Below are 10077 nucleotides of genomic sequence, written 5' to 3' on the forward strand. Positions count from 1 at the left end.
AGAAGATGAAGTTGGAAAATAAGTTGAGCCAAACTTTACTTTGTACTGGCATATTCTATGAGAAAAATAATGCAAGACGTAAACAGTTCCCTCCACTCTGAGGAGCGGATAGTCTTGAGTCTCCTGTATCCTTTCTACGCAGGAGGTTTCCAAGAATAAAGGAAAAAGACCAAACTAAAGGTGCCTTTTCCACACCTGCCACCCAGTGAAGCCACCTCTGGACAGAGTAACCAGCCAGCTGAAGTCAGTCCCCCGGTGTTCCCATCCCTTTGCCTGATCACTGGTCCTTTCCAGCGACCTTGGCTGGAGGTAAGAAACACAGCAGTGATCTTGACCTTGGAAAACACAGAGGCCTCCATTTTCATTCTTGCTCCCTTAAGTGGACACCTTTCACACCCAGACCCCAGCAATTGCCCCAGGAAGAGTGAGAATCTCACATACAGTTCATGATGTGGGAAATTAATCTAGACGAATATGTGATCTCCAACCAGCCGTGATTTGGCAAGATCCCAGGAGGAAAAGAAATCTGTATTATAAGTTAAGGCTAATTGTTCCCGTATTGTTTTGCACTTCCCTATTACATGAGCAGTAAGCGTGCTTGAGGCAAGATACAGCATGAGTTAAAGCGAGTGTTACAACAAAGCAGGCTTGTTCCATATACAAGAAAGGTGAAAGCCAGTTTGACAAAGAGAAGGGAGTAATCAGCTAGCAAGTTGTTTTCTAATTCTAAGAACATTACAGAAAACTCTAGTAACATCACTGCAGTCACGTGTTGCTTAACAACGGGGATACGTTCTGAGAAATGCATCATTAGGCAATTTTGTCGTTGTGCGACCATCATAGAGCTACTTACACAAACCTGGATCGTACAGCCTACTACACACCTAAGCCATATGGTACTAATCCTGTGGGACCACCCTTGTACATGTGGTCTGTCATTGACCGAAACGTGGTTATGTGGCACATGACTGTTCCTGCAAAATTAACCCTTCATTTTTCTTAATACTCACAGTTGAGGAGAGGTCAATTGATGTAAAAAATCTTCTGCTAGAGGCAAATTTATAAATTCCCAGGAAAAATGTTTGAGAATGTTAAATCTTTGGGAAATATACAGAAAGAGTAAGGGAAGAGTGAGCCAAAATGCCACCCCTTCCTAACAATTTTTAAACAAGATTCAGGAAGAGGTTCAAAATAAAGTGTTTGAAACATCTGGTTCTTATTTGAAATATAATTAGAAATGTATCTTAATATATAAGGAATTTTAGAAGCCGAGAGGAAGTACATTTCTGGGTGACCAAATGTTTCGAGTGATGTCATAATTGTGGCATGAAGAGGAATACCACAGACTCTTTAGGAATATTTTGAGAGATTTTTCTCTTTGTGTTGTTTTATTGTTTTCATGAAAAGTTATTTACAAATGAAATAAGAAGGAAGAGAATGAGACTTTATCAAACATAATTAGGAATCAAGAGATTCCTAAACCTAAATGGTATAAAGAAAAAAGGTGGTTGATAAGATACGGTTTCAAAATGCTAATCAATTATCAAACAAATGTTTTGCTACTTTTTCTTTCCATTCTCTGCTCTTTTCCACTCCTACTTGTTTTTATTTTGTCCACTTTCCGGTCTGGGACTAATAAAGAAAAAGGAGCATGTCTTTGATTAGAGAACGAAAAAGGAAGTAAATGGCTACTGCCTGGCTCCTTGCCCCAGCTCGCTCACCTGCCTCTCCTTGGCCAAATTTTCAAGTCCTGACATCTAGACCTATTACATTAGAATCCTTGGGGGTCAGATTGAGGCATCAGATTGGATTTTTTTTTTTAACTCCGCAGGTGATGCTAAGGAGCAGCCGAGGCTGAGAACCACTGGCCCCCACTCTGCAACATCGTGAGAGCCCCCCTGGTGATCTGCAGGCCAACCACCAAGTGTTTCCAGGCTTCTGTATTCACAGACCAGGAACATTTCAAAAAGCACTTGGTTTGTCAAGATAGTAAAAACAACAATTACCATTTACTATCATAATCAATCATATTTTGATATTTTATTATCAAAATAGCAGAAAAGGCAATCTCAGAGTATTAAAAATCTGATTACATATGTGTATATGCACATACCTATGTATATACATATATATGTATGTATACATATATATTTCATCATACTTCCTTTTCCCTTTTACTGAGAAAAGTTCTTGGACTGCCTGGTTTGGGAATGACTCGGATCCCATCTAGAATGCTCCTTCCAAGAAGCTGACACTAATTGAGCATTTACTATAGGCCAAGCACTTGTCTAATTGGTTTTACATAAGTTAAATCATTCAATTCTCACAACCCTAAAAAATAGGCACTGTTATTATATTCATTTTTCAGATAGAGAAACAAATCGCAGGGATGTTAAGCCATTTGCTCCAGGTCACACAGTAAGTGATGGAGCCTCACTTTGAACCCAGGCAATTTGATTTCAGAACCCCACATTCCTAACTACTTTACTGCACAAGTAGCTGTATGTTCATGTATTACATTGTTCAGTGAACATTTATTGAGCACCTACTATGTGCTAGGCACCGTGATGAACCCCAGGGATGCAGAGATTAAGGGGCGTAAAACCTAGACCCTTGGTCCCTAGGTAGTGTGGGGGACACACTTATTCCCCACTCCTCGTGTTTCCACCGAAGGGAGGGAGTTTCCACCCCGCATCCCAGGAAGGAAATGCAGGAGGAACCCGGCCAGCTTCCTTCTGTCCCCCTACTCACATGGTTTATCAGATGATCGGTGATTCAGAAGGATCCTGGTAGGCCAAGCAGTGGGTTTCCTGGCCAGGTTCTGCTCCTGGGGAGGGGGTCAGTGGCTCCACGCTGCCCATGACCATGGGGACGTCTGGCTAATTCACTGCTCTCCTGGAAGACCCATTGGCCACTCAACTACTGAGGACCCTGACCAAAAGCCCAGGACCTGCCACTACTGGACTTGTTGTCACTGGCAATGACACCTGGGATGACAAAGGATTTGTCTCCCTGTGAAAAATGGTCATCGGGCCGGCCCGTGTCTTAGCGGTTGAGTGCGCGCGCTCCGCTGCTGGCAGCCTGGGTTCAGATCCCGAGCGCGCACCGACGCACCGCTTCTCCAGCCACGCTGAGGCCGCGTCCCACATACAGCAACTAGAAGGATGTGCTGTGATAGCACATAGCATAGATAGCTATGACATACAGCTATCTACTGAGGCTTTGGGGGGAAAATAAATAAATCAATAAAATTATTAAAAAAAAAAAGGATCATCAAGTAGAACTTAGCTTGTACTGGGGGGATCTGCACTGAAAAGACATGACTTGGGAAAAGCTGGGCATCTGTGCCCACGTTCTTAAATCCACAAAGACTTCCAAATGTGAAAGGTCTTGTGTATAATGTGCAAGTGACCACAAAGGTAAACCAGGAGCCTGGAGCAGGGGTTCCCAAGCCAGATTGCGGGCTAGAGGTATATAAACTGAGTCCTAGAGGATCACAGGCATTTTTGACTCTGGGGAGTGGGTGGGGGTGGTAAGACACCCCAGGCAGGGGTAGGAGCAGATGCAGAGGCAGGAGAGGACATGGCATGCCATTCAGAATGACGGGAGCATGGAGCGTTTGCAGCAGAGAGGTAGGAAGGAAGGCTGGAGGGATAGTCAGGGGTGGACTCTTGAGAAGCCTTGAATGCCATACCAAGGCCTTTTGTATTTCACCCCGAAGGCAATGAGGAATTCCTGAAGGATTTTAAGCAGGGAGTGACGTGATCACTTTTACACTTCGTCAAGATTTCTCCAGCAATAGTGTGGAGAGCAGGGGACAGGAGGATCTGCGGGGAGGCTAGGACAGTGGTTGGGCAAGAGATGGTGCAGTTTTGAAATGAGGAAGTAGCTGTGGGGGTGTAGAGGAGAGAGATCAAAGAGACGTCAACGGATCACAGTGACTGATCAGCTTTGGGGATGAGGGAAAAAGAGAAGTCTGACTTCCGGTTTAGTGACGGAGTATATGTTGGTGCTGCTCCCCAGATAGGGAGTATAAGGAAATCAGAGAGAGGACTGTGGCTGGTGCATTTTGAGGCGACCATGATGGGAGCTCTTGTCATGCTCTATGGTTGCCCCCTCCCACGGTTCATTGAACTGGACCCAATTCTGCCAGCATGCCACAAAACTCGCCTACAATTGCCAGCGACACCCGTGAGATTGTAGTGACCGTCCTGTGTCATGGTCTGGAATCCACCTTGTTTCTTTCACTTGCTCTGGGCACCGGCAGAGCATCGGCTGAGGCTCTAAAGGCATGGTTCTGGCTTGCTTCTCCTGGGAATCACTAAGCCTTTCCTGCATGCTCATTCTCCCTCCCAAGTCACTCCTGCCATGCCATAGTAACTGGTTCCACCAGTTTTTCTGAGCATTCTTCTCCCTCCTCCACTCCAGCTGAAAGCTTTCTTGATCAAATCACCTAGCCTCCAGGCAAACACATTCTTCCCCTTCCTTGTGCAAGGCACCTCATCCTAGCCAGGAGCACCATCCCGCTATCCTAAATCATACTCCCAGCTGGTTTATCTTTGTGGTCCTATTTGGGGTCAGTGCTGCCTGAGGCTGGCTGATGTAGATTAAACATTCCAGTGGATCTGCTCTGTTCTGAGGACTGCGCTGACAGAAGACACACTCTGGTCTTTTAACATGAATTTAAGGTGATTGGGGCTGTCTTGGGTCAGCAGAAGGGCTTGGGGCTACACCAGCATGGAGACAGAGCAGCTTGAAGCATCTCCCTGCTGCCCTTGGCTCAGACCCAAGTTTGACCAAGAAAAACTTGCTGTATTGTCCCCATTCTCCATCTCCCCTTTCCACCCTCCAAGACTAGGCTGGGCTTGTGAGATGACTGGATTCTGGGCCAATCTGAAGATCAGAGAAATAGCTAATTTTAGTAGACAATCAGAAAAGCTAAGTTTAGGACTGAATTAGATCTCGAATTTCCTTCTGGACCCTGCAGCTCAGCAGACTTGCCTAGCAAACGTGGTTGATTGGTGTTGGCCGGGGCCGGCGTGGAGGAGCTTGGCAGCTCCAGGCCTGTCTTCTGGGACTGTGGCCACCCAGCTCATTCAGCTATAACTTCATACTTTCCCATCCAGGAGGCTTCATTTTGATGTGAATTGGAGTTCAAACATGACTCGATTGTAGACCGAGCTCTGCTAAGGAAATGGCGTTGCTACACGAAGGCTGTCACAGAGAACCCAGACAAATGCAAGAGGCTCTGCTGCCAAAATACAAAAACATCACTCTATCAACGCTGCTGCTCTGATGAGGTGGGCCAGCCCAGCCAAGGGAATAGCCCCAGTGGAACAACTTCCAACTCCAACCATCTTTTCTTCTGCTCCCCTCCAGGTTTGCAATGTCGTGGGAAGAGTTCTGGATCGGGAGCCAGGAAATCTGAGTCCTTGTTCTTATTCTGCCCCTTAGCCCCAGAGCCACGTGGGCAGGTCGCTTAACTTCTTTCGGTTTTGGTTTTCTCATCAAAACTATGAGATTAAAAAAGAGATTAAAGGAGATTAAATGAGAAAACATATGTGGAAACTCTTACGTTCAGTACAAAATAGTAGAATTAGAATTTTCTGTAAAGATTGCTTCAAAACACTGCTGACCTTCCATATACTAATTTAAATGTTTCCTTTTTGATTAGTGTTTGTTATATATTCATTCAGCAAGCAGCTATCCTCATCATCATGGCGTTGAGGTGTCATTTTGTGAAATGAGTTTATCTGTGTTTTCCTCTCTCTGGTATTTTCTGTGGTCCTTGATCCAATCAGACAACAGAAAGAGGCTCTGTTTTCACTGCCCTCACATTCGAGAAGTTAGAGCAGAAATGTGGAGAGAACAAATAAAGCCATCTCAGCTTTTGGATTTCAAAATAGACCTGGAGTCTCACAGCAGAGATAAGATAAAAGAAAAAGTAGTGGTCCCATGTGGACGCACTAACAGAGGCCAGGAGAAACATGCTCATCTCAGCCAATGCCGCCGTTGGGAGATGACAATGACCAGAGACTGGTGGACGAGCGAGCATCTTGGCAGATGCCAGAATGGGGGGATGACGACAACCAGGGATCTGATCCCCGAAACTGTGGCGTGTTAGCACTCAATCCTTAGACCCATCCCCAGGTACATGGGCACAGAGGGAAAACTGAACCACTCAAGAAAATCCTGACTGGATTTACTCTGAAGTAACAGTTTTTACCATCAACAGAATGAGGGTTCAAGAAACAAAATTAAATTCAGTTTTAAAAAAATAAAGTTATACAGCTTTTGCGTCTCTGAGTTTTGTGGATGGGGATATTGTAACCGCTGAAATGCATAGTTTTCTCTCCTATTGATGGTTCAAAGCACTTTCACATGTCATGTAATTCAGGGCTGATACTCCATCGGCACACAGGGACAGCCACACCAGTATCTGTTCTGACTGGTGATGATTTTACCATACTGGTTATTAAATATTTTGAAATCACCCTGCAATTGAATGCCTACTAAAGTGCATAGTCACTGTGTCTGGGGCAGTGTGTCTCACTTAGATTATAAATATCTTCATTCATTTATTCATTCAATAAATATTTAAATTCCTTCCCACATACCAGGAACTATGCTGGCAACTTAAAGGTGAAAAGAAAAGAAAAGTAACTGTTTTTGCTATCATGAGCCTTACCATCTAGTGGTAGAGACAGACAGAATTTAAGAATCACAAAAATAAGGGCTGGCCCAGTGGCATAGTGGTTAAGTTTGTGCACTCTGCCTTGGTGGCCCGGGGTTCACAGGTTCGGATCCTGGACGTGGACCTACACACCACTTATCAAGCCATGCTGTGACAGGCATCCCACAGGTAAAATAGAGGAAGATGGGCACAGATGTTAGCTCAGGGCCAATCTTCCTCAGCAAAAAGAGGAGGATAGGCAACAGATGTTAGCTCAGGGCTAATCTTCCTCACCAAAAAAAAAAAAAAGAAAGAAATCACAAAAATAAATGTTAAATTACAACTGTTACCTCAATTAAAAAAAAATTACAACTGTGATGCATGGTACCTGGGAGAGGTACGTGGTGCCAGGGAGAGGTACGTCGTGCCATGAAAGTTCATAACTGTAGCCAGAAAGGTCACTTGAGGAGGTTAAGACTGGGCTGAATCTGAAGAAAGATGAGGTGTTAACCAGGTGAAGATGGAGGGGGGAGAGTGGGTAGGGGGCAGGGAATTTCAGGCAAAAGAATAGCACATGCAAAGGTCCTGCGGTCCGAGGCAGCATGGTACATGTGAAGGACTGAAAAGGACCAGATATGACATGTTGAAAATAATGGGGAGTGTGGCACAGGATGAGGCTGGACCTGGTAGGCCGTGATAAGGATTAGGATCTCTATCTTCAGGGAAAAAGTGTTTAAGGAGGACAGTAGGTTACAAGGAGATTGTGCCACCCCTGGAGCAGATTTTTAGTAGGCACACAAATCATTCTGGGAGGGTTTATGGCTTTGAAATAGAATAGACTCAAAAGAAGTTTCCTCTGAATTCTATCTCTGATTACTTTCACCAGCTCCCACTCTGAGATGCCCACCTTTTCCTTTTGCTTCCCCTGTAGAGTTGTGGGTTCATAATGGGTCATCCATACAATGTGGATTTAGCCAGTGACTGTGTAAAGTTATTTCTCTTGGGGCCGGCCCAGTGGCCCAGTGGTTAACTGCACGCGCTCCGCTTCGGCGGCCTGGGGTTCGCAGGTTCGGATCCCGGGCGCGCACCGATGCACCGCTTGTTAAGCCATGCTGTGGCAGCGTCCCATATAAAGTAAAGGAAGATGGGCATGGAAGTTAGCTCAGGGCCACTCTTCCTCAAGAGAAAAAAACGGGGAAGGATTCGCATCAGACATTAGCTCAGGGCTAGTCCTCCTCATAAAAAAAATAAATAAATAAACTAAAAAAAAAAAGAAAAGTTATTTCTCTTGATAGAAATTTCTGGGTGTCTGCTACATGCAAGTAAGGCTGGTTATGGGTACACACTGGGTCAGTGGACATCCCTTGCTTCTGCCTGCCCAGCACCCAGTTCCCCCTTCTGATAATAGCTCCTCAGTTGTTCTTTAGGGAACCACATTTTACCGCTCTAATTCCATCTGAGAATGGGTGGGATTCACTCCACCTCGCTTCTGCTCCCTCCTCCCAGCTCCACGGCTGAGTGTAATCACTTGGGCTAACGAACATGTTCCATCCCATCATGAGTGGCTCAGGGATAGCACACTTGGTCCACTGAGCCTCATTCCGAGAGCTTCTTCTGAAACGACAGGGAGGAGAAGCCCCTTTTCCCTGGGATCACCCTACTGGAGAATGTAGTCCCCAGGCTGCCACAGGCCACTGTGCAGAGAGGGTCTGGCTGAGAGTGCAGCCAATGCATGAGGAACTTGAGCTGAGAAGGAGTGTGAGAGAACCTGAGGCCCAATAGCATGGCTTGGGGCCTGCACTTTGCAGTTCTGAGGAGCCGGTTACTGAGCAGTGCTTGGCTGATTCGAGCTGGCCCTCTTACTGGTGGCCCGGAGCCTGTGGAACATGCCTGATTCGGGCCTCGCTAACACGTGGTCATCCTTTTACAGTCGTTACCACGCAGCCTCCGTCGCGCAGTTGAGTCCTCGTTGATACTTCCCAGGCTGTACCTTGCTTTTACACAAAGTCCAAACTAGAGCCTCATCTCTGATCCTCCGACATCAAGGAAGCAGAGTCCTTTCTGCTTTGTTCCCTTGCTCAGTTTGACCCTCACTCCTTTATGCTCTCAACTAGCCGGTCTTTTTCCAGCATAAAATGCAGATCACTAGGTTAAACCCAAGATTTTTTTCTCAGCTCTCTTCAACTAGAGTCATTCTACAGAAACCGAGTTACAGGAAACTTCAGGACCCGTCAGCACTGGTCTCCTCGAGTTCTCCAGCCATAATCTCTGTCTCACTTCCTTCTTCCCCATCTCGGGTACAGTTCCGGGCAAACTTCCATCGGTTGGTGTGTTTCCCTCTCTGCTCTTCATTTGCCCTTTCTCCATCTGCTTCTCCTTTTCCCTGCTGACCATCTGAAATTCCTCTGCATTCTGAGTTCCATCTTATCCATATTTTAGGCCCCGAGTCTCTCTCGCTGTCTTTAATATACCTCTCAAGTACTGTCGCTGTCTTCAAAATCCTGGCTCTCAAACTCACCTTTCCAGGCACGTGCCCTCACCTTTTGGTTTACAACAAAGCAAACTGAATGTGCTGCTAAAAATGAGGATAAGCATTTTTAGAGCTGGGATGGAGGACAAACAGAATATATTCTACCCTCCCACATGATGGGTAACAAATTGGAGACGAGAGGTTGTTATTCGTCCGAATTACACAGATGGCTACTTGACAATTGATTAATTGTCCAAAAAGATGTGGAGAAGCATCACCTGGCTACTCTTGTTGTTTGGCATTACTGAAACACTGAAACCCGCGGTGCCTGTTGGTAAAACAACAAGCAAAAAGAGAAGGGCTTGCCCCGCATTGTTGACTCTGTTGTCCGAGTTAGCTTACGGGAAATGTGGTGACTAATTTAGAATTGGGAAAGAAGAGAGAGTAGTGGAAACCTTGAGTACTTAAGATTAAGCTGAAAGAGCAGTATGATCAAGTAGAAAGACAGAAACCCTTATTTGCTGCTGAACACATCTGAGTGAGGCATTTCTGCTGTGTGTGCACGTAACTTCCTTTATCTAATTGAAACTCCCATTCAATGGTCACCTGATGTCCCTGGGACTCCTAAAGACCTTAAGAAAACAAAAGCTAAGGCTAGTGTTGAAGCAACCACTAGGACGCCTGAGGCAGCTGGTCCCACTGCTGGAGTCACAAAGCCAGAATTTGAGTTCAGCTTTCCAAACCTTCCCTCTTCCCCGAGACCCCTACTCCCACCCCCACCATCCACACACATATTCTCAACCTCCTTGTTCTCACCCCAGATAGAAGATCTATACAGAAAATAAGAAAAGAGAGCCATATGAGAAGGGGGGAAATATAGGGGATGAGGGGAGAGAGGATGGAGGGATAGAAATGGAAATACAAAGAGAACGAA

The sequence above is a fragment of the Diceros bicornis genome, chromosome 9 (genome assembly GCF_020826845.1).
Source record: "Diceros bicornis minor isolate mBicDic1 chromosome 9, mDicBic1.mat.cur, whole genome shotgun sequence".
Lineage (NCBI taxonomy): Eukaryota > Metazoa > Chordata > Mammalia > Perissodactyla > Rhinocerotidae > Diceros > Diceros bicornis.